At 36.0% G+C, this 16,113-nt stretch overlaps 1 long non-coding RNA gene across 2 annotated transcripts in view; it reads right to left on the bottom strand.

Annotated features, from left to right (window-relative positions):
* Window positions 1–14,278, bottom strand: part of LOC140002512 (uncharacterized) — a 41,680-nt gene extending 27,402 nt beyond the window's left edge. For both annotated transcript variants that reach the window (XR_011809261.1, XR_011809262.1), the window contains exons 1-2: window positions 14,213–14,278; window positions 11,096–11,296 (exon numbers count right to left, since the gene is read on the bottom strand). This is a non-coding gene — a long non-coding RNA (uncharacterized lncRNA). The remainder of the gene's footprint in view (window positions 1–11,095; window positions 11,297–14,212) is intronic.
* Between the last annotated feature and the right edge of the window lie 1,835 nt (window positions 14,279–16,113).

Here is a 16,113-nt window from a genome sequence, read left to right as displayed (position 1 = left end):
TCAGTCTATCTTAGATTCTTTCTTTTAGGCTTGACTACCAAAGGTACCACTTTACTAAAAAGTTTAATGCTACTACACTGCAAAATATGAGAGGTTACATGAGTTATTTACAGAATTGGGACACAGGGTTAAAAACAGTATTATTGGTTTGGACAAAGCTAAGTCTACTAGAGCCACAAAAGACTCCATAATATAATGCATTTGTGCTTATGACACAGGTTGCTGCAAGCAAGGAAAAAAAAAGAAAAAAGAAAAAAAGAAAAGTTTATTTAGAGGGCTGATCTGACTTAAAGCATTTCTGTTATGTTTTGAAATGCTGGACCTGAGGCTCATGTGCTGAATCCAGCTGAGGATCTAGCCCAGCATTTGGCAATTCTGAAGGACTTGGTAGAAAAAGCAATGAGTAACAGTATCCAGATCTTGAATGCCTCTGGTCAGACACTGCTGTCAGATATTAAACATCTAATGTACTGAAATCCATGGATTTATTTGCTAGCCCCAGGGAAGGATGGGGGCATTCTAATGTTGGTGGATATGAGCAAAATACATGGGAAGGTACAGTTATTCAGTAATACTTTCCACTTTATATGAAAATAAAATATAAAATAAAATTATATAATGCAAATAAAAAAAAATCAATAGAAGAGGAAACAAATTCTAAACAGATTTCTTCTTGAACAAGGTGTCTTTCGTATATACTATTTTACGATAACTGAAAAGTGAGAGCAGAGCTGAAATGTAAAAGTACAAACATTTATGGTATGAAGAAGTCAAGGAATTTAAATGTGAAGTCCTTCAGTACAGGGATAACAGATGTGCTGAGGTAGTTCATATGTATGAAATACTCATGTAAAAGGATTTAGCTTGTCCTGAGACATTAGGCAGGGAAATATGGAAGATGTTGCCTTATATATTTCATTTTCTCTTGACAAATATGCATACAATGAAGTTTGAGGCCAGTGTATAGGCAGAGATAAAGGAAGAAGGGAGGAAGATGTGACCTGTCATTTTTAGGGTTTATGATAAGAGAACATACTGAGAAGATCAGGTGAGTGGGGCTCTTTAGAAAGTATCTATCAGAGTCTTCCCAGATACAGGAGCTTGTAGGAAGAAGAGATTTTAACTGTGTAGTTGTCTTCTGGGTGGCTGATGTGTCTGGACACACTGAATGTCTGCCAGTTTCTTGGAATGCATTTTGTTAATATTTTGATAGGGCAACCAGAGATGTGTACCAAGAAGATTTGGGAGGAGTGGCTAAAAGGTAGCTAATGTGGGAGACACTGTGAAATGATTAAGATAGAAAGTTGTAATAAGGGAGGATAAAATAACAGGGAGGAAAGAAAAATTATTTTCAGCAAGGAAATGTTAATATTGCAGAGGATTGGAAGGCTAAAGGAAAAAAAAGATTGAAAAAATGGTTTTGAGAAAACAAGTGAAAATCGTCTTTTTTTTTTTTTTTTGTGGAGAAATAGTGGTGAGTTTACTGAGAGAATGAGTGCATTAATATGTCTCTTATGAGATAAGAGGTGGGCAATTTTTCCAACCTAAATGGTTCAATGGTTCTATGAATTTGGAGACGCGTCCCTAAGAAAAACATCTCAGATGTGGGATGAATAAGAAAGCTGAAGCACAGTAATTTTCAAACTATTTCCTGACTGAGATGTGAATGTACTTCTATCTGTCCACTTAAATTTCTCCCTTCTCCTTCTCCTTCTCCTTCTCCTTCTCCTTCTCCTTCTCCTTCTCCTTCTCCTTCTCCTTCTCCTTCTCCTTCTCCTTCTCCTTCTCCTTCTCCTTCTCCTTCTCCTTCTCCTTCTCCTTCTCCTTCTCCTTCTCCTTCTCCTTCTCCTTCTCCTTCTCCTTCTCCTTCTCCTCTTCCTCCTCCTTCTCCTTTCTTTTTCCCCCTTTGCCTTGTTTAATATGTTCCTGGTTAGATATTGTGGTAAAGAAGAAGGTAGAATCATTCTTTCTTAAGATTGTGTGATGTGCATTTACTTATTTATTCTTATTTTGAATTTTTATGAGAGCTCAGTCAGTCTCCTAGATTTTGGCCATTAATCTATTTTTTCTCTCTCCTTCTGTTCTAATTGTTAAGACCTTTATGATGCTGTGATCTATTTTTAAAGAGTTTTTGCCTGACATAATGCAACCTGTGAGCTCAGCAACCATGTCCAGTATTAAGGAATTTTTGCATGAAAGGTGACTAGCTCCATTTGGATTTTTTTTTTTTCTCCTCCATTTCTTTATTTACTCATAGGTGAAGTACCATACTTGCAGAAATGAAAATGAAAGATCTCCTTATTATAAGCAGCTTGATAAGTTTCTCTGCATTAGAGAATATGTTATATGTTAATATAAAGGGTGAACTTGCCTCTGTAAAAGGAATGCAATTTCTGGGTTCTCAACTCAGTTTACTGCTGCCTTTTGGCTTCCATCCAGGGAAGCATTAAGGAATATGCTTAATTGTAAACATGCGAACAAATGAGAAATCCTATTGATTTGCGTATGGTTCAAGTTGTGCCTAAGTGCTGTGTTTGGTCAATGCTTTAATTGTACTTTTAAATAGGCCAGTCTCTCCTTTCTGCTAGGCATTTGACACAAAAGGCAAAATGCTCGGTGCAAGGGAATGCTTCCCTGGCCAGGATAGCCTTCATGTGAATTGGTGGGTGCTGAGTTGTGCTGGCAAAAACAAATGCAGAGGTATAAAAGAAAAAATAATGAAAAAATACAATGAGGAGTGAGCTGAGGTTCAGAGAAGGGAAAAAGTGAGCTGGCATATGGACAGAGTTATCTACTACTTGACTCTGCTAGTGTACTCTGAAAGGTCTCAGTGTAGGGAGTTTGTATAGCAGTGATCATATCTGTCCCGAAAATCCTGTGTCAAAGAACAATATAAAGGCAGCTACAACCTTTGGAGGGAAATCAACTATTTTTAAGGCTCATGTTATCAGAGAGCCACCATAGGGATGCAATTTGCTCTGCCAGCCTTGCCTTAAATACCTGGTGTTGGAGATTTACTTGTTTCCACTATAATTGAAAAATCTGATAATGAAAGTGTTGGACCAAAAAGGTCACAATGGGTTTAATTTAAGAGATTACATGTATCTTGGGGGCCCTATACAGTAACCAAATGAGGTAAAATGGGTGTCTATACATGCAGTGAGGAACATTACCATACATACTGTAATCTACTCAGGTCCTATTCACTTCTCAGTGGCATGTATGACATTAGCAGTTTCAAGAAGCTAAACTCAGTCCACCCAAAACAGATAGATATTTGTAAATATTTGTAGTATTTGTAATATTTTTACAAATATTTGTAATATTTGTAAAAATTACAAAAAATTACAAATATTACAAAAAAATACAAAAAATTACAAATATTATTTTTTTGTAATTTTAACAAATATTACAAATATTTGTAATATTTGTAAAAACATTTGTAAATGCTGCAATTTGGATTGTTACTTGTAAAGCTGAATTAGCTAAGGACTTGATACACTGTGTTATCAAGAACTGCACAGAATAAGCTTTTGCTGTGGTTGTCTTGAGACTTGAGATATGTGAAATAAAGCTCTTGGGAGAAGTGTGAAAAGCTGATAATCAAGACGCTAGGTCTGTTAGAACAGAACAAATAAATTATAATATCCCAAAAGTATTATTTTCAAGGATAAACCTCATGGGAAATTTTGTCTCAAAGTTCCTTTCCCCCTTCACTTTATAACCAAAACACAAATATTACTATATTTTTTTTTCCACAAACGACAGTGGCCTCTTGCTATACGTAATATTATCCTAATGTAAGATCACTGCTTGTTGACTCAGAAGTCCACTGAAACAGAATAATAATCAGTTTAATTGCATACTCCTATTCTCCATCTAGGTGACAATAACTGTTACTGTGTCAAGAGTGTCTGGAAATTTTGATTAACACTGTGTTTCTGCATGATACACAAACATACCCAGAGGTAAATACATCATTTTTTAGTGTTTGAAAACAAAGGAAAACACAGGACAATGGACAGCAACATAAAAACTTAAATTCAAAATACAAACAGCAAGTTGGAAACAGGGTCAGGAATGGGTTTTCTAAGTAATTTTGACCCAAAGGGTTTTGAAGTTTTGATTGAAGAAACTCTAGTTGTGGACATTCATTTTTAATTGGAGTTCTAGTGAAATTTTAGAAAATGGGCAAAATCTTAATTTTGAGCCACTTCACTTTGTGTTCTAAAGAACACAAGTGAAGAATCTTGATCACAGATGGGTATTAGACCAGCACTGCTCTCAGGGAAAAAAGTGAGAAAGCTGAAATAAAATGCAGTCAAGGAATAGATAAAGTAGTATAATTAATGTTAATCAACACTGTTTTGTGGAGATAGGTCCTGAGAGATGTACAATTTTGTCAGATTTAAATATATATGTTGAGTATACCCTGTTTTTTAAAGGCATTTGGTTTAGTAAAACTTGGCGTCTGAATAAAGACCAAATAGTCTATAGAAATGACAAAATACTGACTAAATGGACTATGTAAATACAGATATTTACAAATATTTTGTGTAAATGCAAGTATAAAATTATGTCACATATTTGTGGATAATTTAAAGATTGAGAAAATGGAAAAGAAATGAATTAGGACACTAATATAACCTGGTAGTTTGCCCTGGATCATGTGGTAAAATGACTCATACAAGACACCTTTCAATAAAGCTAAAAGCAAAATTAGGAAGTGGAGTGTGAGATGCAGGAAAGGGACTGTGTCCTGGAAAAGCTTAAGTACTGAAAATGGTAGTCTCAATAAAGTGGTAAAATCCAAAGAAATGAGCAAGGATACGGATATGGCTTCTCTGTGTGATTTCAATGAGACTAGTCCTGGCAGAATATCACATCTTGTTCCAGGGTCTTCTCCTTAATGAAGATATTGAAAAATTGGGGTTTGTTTTACGAAAAAGAACTATAAAATGATCCTGGGGATGAAAACAACAGTATTAAAATGAAAGACTTATAAAATTTTGTCAAAAATAATATTTAGAAGTGATGTGACTGCAGTTTTTAAGAACCTGTATGAACTGATACTGCTGCCTGCTAAGTCAGGTTCATATTTGGTAACTAGGTCAGAAGTAAGCAGCTCAGAGTACTAAAGAACATTTTTTAACAACAGAGAAATTAGATCACAAAGTGAAATAATCATGGAATGAAATGACTATGACAAAAAGATGGAGTTCACAGCTCTGAGAACTCACGCTGTCTTTAATTTTCAGTTCTTCAACCAAATGCAAATTATTTGGCAACTGTGTGGAATCAAGTGGTATGTAATATATGTTCCAAAATGTGACCTTTTGGGGCTTTAATCTCTGCCGTGAGTACCAGCCCAATGGAATTGTTTTACTTGAATATAACAGTAGAACTGAGTTTAAATTTAGAAAGGTAATCATGATACTCGTTTCCATTTCCAATGAAAAGTAACACACTGGGATTATTTGTGAAAAACCCTATTTCAGTGTTATTTAGTCTTAATGTCAAATTTCTATTCTCTTCTATAAATTGATATGATATCACTATTTCATTTACTGTAGAGAACCTAAGGGTATGTGTCAAAATCCTTTTGTGCTATATTGCTTTAAGATTAAATATTTTTTCTAACAACAGCTTCCTTTCACCAGTGTAATTTCTTAATCAAGACAGACTCCTTTTAAATTAGAATGTCTGATTTGGGTGAAGTTCCTGTTGTCTGTAGTAGATAGGGCAAGTGATCTGTACTTCTCTAATTGGCCTGGAGATAGAACTAATACAATCTTTTGCCTTTCTTTGGTCTTTTAAGTGGATATCCTCATGTTCACTCAGGCACCCAAACACAACCTCTGGGCTTGTGAATATTAGCAGTGTTTCAACAACCAGATATTTTTCATTCTGAATAGCTATCTAACTTTAGTCTGGTGTCTTTTTGCCCAGCTGAAGATTTATTTATTTATTTTTTATCATAGGGATATATCTTTTGTCAGTGTAATAGACTGTGTCAAATGTGGTCTGACACACACTAAGTAAGAAATAATACTCTCCAAGGCATGCCTCCAGCACCTGAGAAATAAGATATATTGTAAGAAATGTGCCCTGAAGTATAGTATTTTACTCATAAACAGAAAACAGACATTTTTAGGGGACCAAATCAAAAGTGAATTAAATATTTTTAAAATTTTAGTGTTAGATAAATGAAAATATCTTTAATCTATTATTTTGTTGTGAATCAGCTTAACTTCACTTAAATCAGGGACTGTGCCAGTATTTATCAGATGATAACCTGATTTATTGTCTTTTTCATTGACTGAATTTGGTTTAACGGTTGGAAGAACCCAAACCGGTAACTCTGAAAATTTATCTCATGTTTTAAATTAATTTATTTAAAGTTCAAATACCATAGATTAAATGCAGAATTTCTATTTAAAGATAAACTCAAGAATATACTTGAACACATCTCAGTCTAAGGCCTAAATTGCCCAAGGCTAATTGTTCTAGATGACCAAAACAAATGAATTTTGAAAAATCTTAAAAAAACTTCTCCATGGGACTGAGACACTTTCTTTGCCTTAACAACATTCTCTCTTCTACTTGCTGGGTATCCATACCCTCATTTGCCTGAATACCATTGAAAAACATAGTCCCAATGATCTTTCTGAAAAGGGTTTAAGTACTCACTTTTTCACTTTTATACTTCTATGTCTTTTACCTTTACAAACTCAAAATCAAAGCATTTAGTTCAGTAGTTAAGTGTTGATAATAAATATTTGAGGCATGAATTAGTAATGCCTAAGTACTAAATTTCATGAGATTTGGCACCTTACTCATCTAGGCTTCACTGAAATTCTTCACCCCAGGAAAACAAAACAAAACAAAGAAACAAACAAAAACATCAAACAAACAAAACCTAAATATTGTGTAATTAGGAAACCACCAGCTGGAGAATTGGCTGAAATCACAACTCACCTTACTTGTAGTTCAAGATGCTGAAAGAATACCTGGTAAAGATTTCAACCACACATAAACACTAAAGAAGCTTTTTTTTTCTACTATCCTGACATGCTGTCTTCAACTACTAATTTTGACTATAACCTTGTTCATAAAATATAAGCATTCTTTAATTAACTAGGTTCTTCTAAAGAATATATATATATATATACATTTTTTTTCCCTGTAGAAAATTCTTGCTTCACACATTGTACCCATTTCAATTAGGATTACCAATAACTTTATTATTCTTTCATTCATGTTAATTTACATGGGGGATAGCAAGCTACAGCTATACAGCTTTTAGGGAGAATCAGCATCATGCCCCATGTGGTGTCCTCAGAGCACTTTGACAGTGCTGGGAATTGCAGATCTGAGTGTGAAGCAGAATTCTCTCTTTCAGATATTGATTTGTTTGCTGTGAAACCTTTTAAATTGCTAAGTGCAAAGTGCTCATAGCCACAAAGCTCCAAGTAACTCTACTTTTCTACTCATAGATATAGCAATACCTGTTCCTACAGAGGTCATATTGCACAGGCCACAGAAAACATGTCAGTTTTGTAGCATCCCTTTCACTTAAACTACCTCATACAGCAAAGCACAATGTTTTATTGGTGCATTTTCACCACATTATTCTTCTTTTGGAATAGTTCATAGTCAACTCTGTGCCTGAAGGGTTGCTTTTAAGCACCCACCTTGAAAAATAGACAACTGTTTTTTGACATTCACTTTGGCTGTGTCTTCAGATGACAGTGACTCAACTGGTCATTTCAGCTCTGAACTGACACAGCATTCAGAGCCTTTGCTTTCAGATGGGCTGATCTGGTTAAAATGTACCAAGAGACTGGTATAAAGGATCTGGTGTTTCCAGCCCAGCAGAATAGGGCAGGCTGTGAGAGAAACCCCTGGAGACTTCAATGTGCCTATGAGCTACTCAGTGAGCTCCAGTTCCCATACTGCCACCACAGCACGGGGCACTTCTGGCTCAATAGCAGACTGTGTAGCTGCAGTGCAGCACCAGGAAAATGGGTGATGGGCACTAGAGGAATATGTGGAAGAACATCCTAAAACTCCTTCTCCTTTCTCCTCCCACATAGTATTTTCTTGACATTGAAACTAATTTAGAAGCAATTTACACTATAAATCCAATAAGTTGCACCTTATTTCTCAGCATACTGTGCATACTTCAGTCTAACATTTGGTTTTGGACCTCAAGATATGCCTCACAGCACACAATACTCTTTTATTTCTTTCCAGTCCTCCTGTTTTATTGAATGAGGGGCAGAAGCATCTATATTAGGTTCACAGCTGTCATGGAAAGAGTCAGGAATAGAGATAATCAAGCCCATTCTGTATAAGTCTTTCCTCAGATGGTGTTAAGGACTTTCCACACCAAAGTTGCCTGATGTATTTAAAAAGACTGCTCCTCCAAATGACATCACGTAGAGTTCAAAATGAGCTGTACGTATCATTCTCATTCAGGAAAATCTTTAGTGAAAATTGCCTACAGCTTTCTCTCTGAGCAGCGCACTAACATGATCCAAAAGGAGTGTCTTAATTATGGTAATTATAGGATTTAAAATTCATTAAATAAAATATTGAGGGTATTCAAACTCAGATTTTTGAAGGATTATAGTGTTTGACAACACTATGAAAGGTTTAAGTGCGTAGTTTAACTGCCAGAATTGGTTTGTGTTTTGCCCTCATTACTCAGCATGAAAAACATGTTTTAAGTGGAATCTGCAGCCCACTTTCAACTGTCAGTCCAAATATATCTATTTGCAAGCTGAGAAATTAGCACAGCACATAATACTGTGGTGACACCCATCAAGCAAGAACAACTCGTTGGTTTCAGCATAACTATTTTCAGTCCATCTGACATCCAATTCACGGCTTTCTATGGTTCACTTAAAAAAAAAAAAAAGAAAAAAAAAAAACAACAACAAAGAGGAATCTTGTTCTGATGGATGAACAGTGGCTTAAAATGACTAAAACCTGAATCAAAAGGTAATGTCTGGCTTTCAGACACTGCCTTTCTGGCCACTGACTGCATTACAGTGGAGTGAGGAAGATAGGAGGCAGACATTGTCTTTTCCTCACCTGTATCCTCATCCAGCTTCCAGCCACCATAATGACACTGCATTTGCACTGCTATTGGTATTTGTCAAGTAAAAGTGGAGGAAAGAAAGAAAAGGAAAAAATCTTTCTGTGCTTTAATAATTTCCCCTATCCTGCAACAGTTCATTAAGAAAATAACCCTCAGAGGTGAGTCATATGTTCCCAAAGAGTCAGCCCCATGCTGAGGACTGGTTAGCCCTTAAAGTCACTGGTGTGCACTGAGTATTCTTTGTAAGTGCTCTACCCTCCCAGTTCTCCTGTCACTCTCTCCACACAGAAAGCAGTTCTGATCATAGCCTTGTGAAAAATGTACAGTTCTGACCTTACTGTTTCAGCTTCTCTCACCTCTATTCAGTGCTGCTCCCTCGTGACTCCACTCTGAGTCATTACAAAATGCATATGTTCAGCTTACAAAGGAAATGTTTGGTTTAGGTAGCACTGGTATCCCCATGCCTAAAAATATTTTCTTATTATTCCCACTACTCTTCTATGCCTCATTTCATAGAAATCTACCAGTGCCCATTTACATGAGTATAGCAGTTATCTAATTTGAATAATGTAAATAGAACTACACTGAGAAAAAAAACAGTGCATGTAAGACTAGAATTAAGATCTTAACTGTCAAAAATATAACATTTTTTATGAGTTAAATTTGTCATATATATATCTGTGGCCAAGGAGGTTTCATTTGCAGTACTCATTCATCACAATACTGACAGATGGATTAAAGATGGATCTGAATTATGATCACTATATTTAAGAACAGCCCATCTTTCCCAAGCAGAGTAACAGAAGCAAATTTTAGCAACTATTTTCATGTTTCTTTGGAACACAAAGCAACATCAATAAGGACAATTCAGACTCAGAAGAGTGTCTTAAAATACCTTGTAACTATCCATTAAAGCTTGTTCATTTAAGGCTTGAGTACAGTTTGGGTCACAACCCTCCAGGAATATTAGACTTTTACCTAAGACCAGAGGCCAGTAGGATGCTGCGTGGATATAAATAATGGCAGATTTGAAATCTTCAGCAAAGCCTCAGATGATGATAAGGTTAATGTGAAAGTCACTTCTGGAAACCAAAGGCATGTAAGCAGTGTATGACACTAGTTGCATAGGTAAGATGAATGACACATCTGTGTACATGCAAACTGAGCATGATTGGAAAATCCAAGTTATCACAAGATTGATAACAAAAAAATGCAAGTTATCACAAATGGTATGGCATATCTACATAGTGACAAAGTATGGCATTAAGTAGAAAATAAGGAATGGAAGACATTCCTGAATGTCTCTATAGATCTTTAACCAAATATACCATCAAACTTTTTGAAAAATAAATGTTTGTTTCTAGAAATATCCAAAAGAATGATGAATTTTGGTATGGATCTGCAGTAACAGAGCTTCAAGCTGAACCATCAAGACCACGCTTTTGTAGTTTGATGAACTTAAATCATTTGTTATGTATGTAATGTTGTGCTTATTTCTATAAAAATGTATGGAGAAAGGAAGCCACTCTTTAGGAAATTATCTCAGCATTTTTCCAAAAAGTAGTCTGTATGAGAGGATAGAAAATAGAGGTTTTGTCTATAGCAATCTCTATCTATAGTAGCCCTAAAGGTTATATGACCATGAGCTCAAGTTTCCAGCACTATGTGGTTTGGTCCACAAGTTCTTATCCAGTAAACAGGTGGCATTAGAGTTCCCTTCTTTCTCCCCTGAGTTTTTTGGCATAACAGACTCACCCCTGGTGAGGGATCATCCAAGGGATGATAAACATGTAGATGAGATAAGTGGTAAGGGAATGTGATCTTAGTGTGAACCCAGCCGTGGAGCTGACATAAGCACGAGGAAGAAAAGGGAAATAATTTTCTCCAACCAGGAGAGGGCAGAAACTTCATTGTATGGCAGTATGAAATTGTGAGTGCACATCCACAGGTAAAAACTATGCCTTATTTCCAGAAACCCTTAACATTTACCTCATATATATGTAGCGGAGGACCATTTTTCTGGTAATCCTCAAATTCAGTGGTATACTTTTCTGAAACTGCAACTAGAAATTCATTCTTCTGCTCTTAATTTTCACATTTATTCCATGCCAGGTACCTTTTATAATCCATCTGCTTCTCACCAGATCAGTAATTTTGTTTTCTTTTCTGGCAGACAAGTCCTCAGAAGCCCTGCCAAAAATATCCAAAGTCCCATGTTATTTTTAAAAGGTGCAAAAATGGAGAAAAATCAAAGAGAATCCAAGTAAGTAGTTTGAATTCCTTTCTAATTTCAAATTCTGTTGTGGCTCAATAGTAGGGTAAAACTCTTGAAAGCAAATGAGAGTTCACAACTGACATTTTTTATTTGAAAAGAAATGAAAGAAAGACACTACTTGAAATTGCCTGATTTCAGGAAAGAACAGAAGGCCAAGATTCTTTCCAAAATATCAAGGGTTGTCCTTGACTGTATTGGCATTTTAAGGAGAATAGAGAGTGCGTATGAGCTTTTGTAACTGGCATTAAAATACTAGTTTCAGTTTAAAAGTTGCCATGCTGAACTCAAATCCAATTGAATTGCTGCTTATGGGTGAAATGACAGTCTCTTCAGTTTGCAGAAGACAGATGTCAACATTACAGCTGGAACTAATCAAAAGCTGTCATCATTACTGCAAGTAACTGAAACTATTCTTGAATGTAGATAGCTGGGACTGAATGGACATGAAAACTAATTCATCCTCTCACACTTAATATCTCATTTCTCCAAGCAGATGGGAAAGAGGGCAGAAACTCCATTTCACAGGACATTGGGCAATTTTGACATTTGTCTTCATGTGGATTACAAACAAAACTTGAAAATGTCAACATTTTCAGTGTAAACAAAATAAATCATTTGCTTTCAATTGAAATGTTTCATTTTGACAAAATCTGAACATTCAAATTCTTTTTCACTCCTTTCCAGTGATACAGGACAAATATTAGGATACAGCATCATTCATATGCTTCATGCTTGAGATGAAAAGCAGAATTATTTATTTCTGAGGATATTGTAAAATGAACTTCCTCCTTCTTCCTTCCTTCAGATAAACCTCTGCTGAAATTAATGAAACTTCATGAGGTGTTTTGACTTTTTAAAGTAGAATTTGTTGGAAAACGTCTCTATCAATATTTTCAAGTCTGCAAAGCACATTTGAGGAAGCTTAGTAGTACTGCCTGGGCAGGTATGAAAGAATGCCACTTATAACACCATTTATGCTACTTCAAGACTAGCAGGTGGGCCTTCACTTTGGTTTTCAGTTTAGCTCTTGTTAATGAGTGAGCGACTCGCACACACTAAAGAATCCTTCTCAAAAGCCTAGTTACAGTTATGAGTCTTTTTGAAGCCACCTGAACAAAATGTCATTAATTATAAATTGCAATTAATTTGAACAGGCTTGGGAAAATTTGGATAGGCTATGTATTCTTTACACTCCACCTGCCCACCCTGTGTTTATATGAACTACGATTCTGACTTTCTGTTTTTCTTCTATTCCGTTTTAAAGAGTACAACACGTAAAAGTGAAAGCTTTAGGAAACTATTACAACTTCTGTGACTTCAGTGGGAAAAAAAAAAAAAAGTAAATGTTATGATTATTTGAAAATATCAGACCTGCAAATATCTAAGAAAAAATTTCTCAAACATATTTCTATGGGAAAACATTTCAGACTTACTCAGACTAACTAATTTTGAGACCTGACTATGTAGTGTGAAGTGAACAGAGGGATTATCCCCCCCAAGAACATGGTCATATAACCAAACACCATAATCGCATTATTTAAATGGTGTATCTACTAGGGTATCTACACTGTCTACACTACTACGGTATCTACACAATCTACACATACTAGGTGTATCTACATTGTGAAAAAGAAATGCATAAACTTTAAATCTTGGGCTTTGAATTTACTTTTTCTTCACAGGCCAAATGGGCTTCAGGAAAAGCAAGTAGCAGCAGAGAAAATCCTTGAGGAAAGATAATATTTTTATTAGAATAATAGTTAATGATGGGAAAAAGATACTTGTTGAGGCTGAAGACAAGCTTTTGAGATCTAAAGAAGAGATTACCATGTTTTTTGCCTTATCTGTTTCTTTTTCCATCTGTGTTAGATAAAAGAAAAACCAAGTCTCTCTCCCTGCAGACCTGCCCTACCAACAGTTTTGAGTGATATATAGTCTTTAACCAAAAATGTGGGTTTTTAAGAACTGGGTTCTTGTATCATTTGTGGCTGCTACTTAGATGAAAATAAGAGCATGTATTGATTTAAAGAATATTTTATTGACAGTTTTTATGAACTTTATACCATTGTTGGTACCAAAGAACATCATCTGTCTCTGAAAGTAGGTTTCAGAATAGAAAGGCTGGGAGGATTTTATCTTCTGTCTGACTCCTGTTCTGTGTTTTAGCTTGTGAATCTCTGCAGACAATTTGCAAAAGAAATTTTGAGCTTACCAGAGGAACAGGAGATGTACTATGTACGTCCCTGAGGATAATATTTAATCTCATTTAAAAGGAAATTATTTATTTATTTATTTATTTTTACCTAGGCCTCTGAAAAACTGTTATTGCCTATCAAGAAAGCAACATTAAAAGAAGACTAAGTATTGCCTAGAACCTTCAAATCTAAGTACTCCAGTGTTTCTCAATCTACCTTTCAATAAGTGGCATTTCTACCTCTTTATCAAAGAGATGTGAAGAGGACCTGAAGACACATAAAATAGTGCATGTGCCAGGTGGCTTGATTTTGTTATTCTAGTGACATAGCCCCTGGTCTCTCCCTGTTTAAACTCCTAGGAGCCACTAACACAATTCATTTGGTAATGATAGCCGGATTTGGCCTAGAATCTCCCACAGGGACTGACACATACAAATATCTTCATGTCTGTGGTCTTTTTCTTTGTCTCACACCAATTCTTTGTATCTCTTACAATGACAAGCAAAAAGAGAAAAATGTGCAAGCGCTCTTCCATGTGCTGTTTTATACAACTTCCATGGTCTCAACATCTCATCTCCTTCCATATGTAACAAGTTAAATAAGATATTTAAAGGGAAAAAGAAAAGGAGCACTTACGAATGGTCTGTTGAGGCTCAGTCTAGTTTTTCTCCTCTCTCTCATCTGTCTTTTTCAGAGTGATTCCTGAGGGGAAGAAAAAAAACCAAACATTTAAAATACATTCTTGGTCCTGACCCAAGTCCCACTGCTTCTTCATTCCTCCAATGATCAAGGCAAAAAGCACTTAAACAAGCTCTTTGGGACAATTCATGCATCTCCTTTCCATTGTCTACCTTTATGCTCCAGGAGATAAAAGTGCTTGAAGTGAAAGGCTTCATCACTCAGCTCAATTTCCTTTTCTGCCCTGATCATGTTTTCATCTGATTGGATTTTGCAAGTCTCTTCTTCAGCGAAATAAACCTCCCAAGCATATGGTATAATGCTAAAGATCTTGATCTGACTATTGCCTTATAGATTCCCTTGCATTAATGATTGCTATGTAGCAGAGATACGGATTTTGCAATGACCCAGTAAAATAGCTGTATGTCACTTTCTATTTCCTCTTTACAGCAAAGATTTATCAGGATATTCAAAATATTTAGACTTACTCTTCGGTATGCACTGCACCAGTGGCCAGGAACAAATTCAGATTATAAAATCTAATATTTTCTTAGTGCTCTAGCGTGGTGATGATGAAAGGTGAAGCAAACAGCACAACATAGAAGCTGGTCTCAGGACTCTGGGGCTCCCTTCAGTTGCCAAAGCGAAGGCATCTGCTACTGTTTAAGTGCCTTCAGGTATTCTGCAGCCCCTCCAGCTGCTAGTCCAAAAAGGTCCAGGACTCTGTAGGTCTGCCTCCCATCTGCTAGCACATTGCATGTCCCAGATACTGTTGGGGAATTTAGGGGCATAACGAGTTTGAACAACACTGAGCACTTAGCTGTTTCCAGCTGTCTCTGGAGCATCAAACTCTTTGCAAATAAGAGTTTAGACAAATATGGTTAAGAAATAAGAACAAATCTCACTTTATTCTGCTTATGGTTACCTAAAAAAAAAGGAGAGAGGAAAATATGAAATACCACTAGAAACAGAGCTTTGCAGTAGGACTGAATTGACAGATATTGGCAATAGAATGAAGAAGAAAAGAGAATATGTTGTCAGTCTTGTCTTTTTCATCACAGAATTTTTAAGCAAACTCATTTTAAGTTAAAGAAGTTGCAGAAAAATTTCAATATAATCAAAATGTTCATTTTAAAATGAATTATTGTTATTATTATTTTAAGGGCTAGCTAATCCTACCCCTTTTCAGCATCCTTAGAAAAAGGAGAAAAAATGAGACAAGCAAAAATTAAAAAATGTTTTGACAGTAAGCAGAAACATTCCACATCAAATTCACAGCCCAGAAAATGCCATTTTTATTAAAGCATTCACTAAAAACATTGTTTTAGAACCAGCTCTACCAAAGAGATCATGCCTGTGCCAGTCTGACTCATTGTAGGGATGCAGATCTGAAGGGTTCTTCTTGAAAGAGAAACATCTCCATGGAAGGAAGAGACTACACAACAGGGAACTGTGCTGTGTGAGTAAGACTTCAAAAACCACGAGCCCTTTCTCTGAGAAGTGCAATGTGGCTCTGTTATCAGCACAGGACCAGGGCAGTTCAGCACCAAACTGTCCACCCTTATGGCTTCAATTAAGAAATTAACATTGTTATTGTCAGGATACAACAGCTCTAACAGAATTATACACACAGCTTGCTGGAGCTCCAAGGAAAACTGTTGCCACAGTCATGTAGTTTTGTTTTGTATGAGTCCCCAGAGCAATCTTTGAGACTTATGTCCAGGTGAGCTACGGGTACTATACCACTTAACACAGCCACTGCATCCCAGCTTTCTATTGCTACAACAGCTAGAAAAAACAGCTCCCATTGATTTTAACAGAGTCAGCTGGAGGCCTAATGAGTATATCTAGCCCAGCAG

The sequence above is a fragment of the Anas platyrhynchos genome, chromosome 4, assembly GCF_047663525.1.
Source record: "Anas platyrhynchos isolate ZD024472 breed Pekin duck chromosome 4, IASCAAS_PekinDuck_T2T, whole genome shotgun sequence".
In the NCBI taxonomy this organism is placed as follows: domain Eukaryota; kingdom Metazoa; phylum Chordata; class Aves; order Anseriformes; family Anatidae; genus Anas; species Anas platyrhynchos.
The sequence above is the reverse complement of the archived record's forward strand: the minus strand, read 5'-3'. Positions and strand labels throughout refer to the sequence as shown.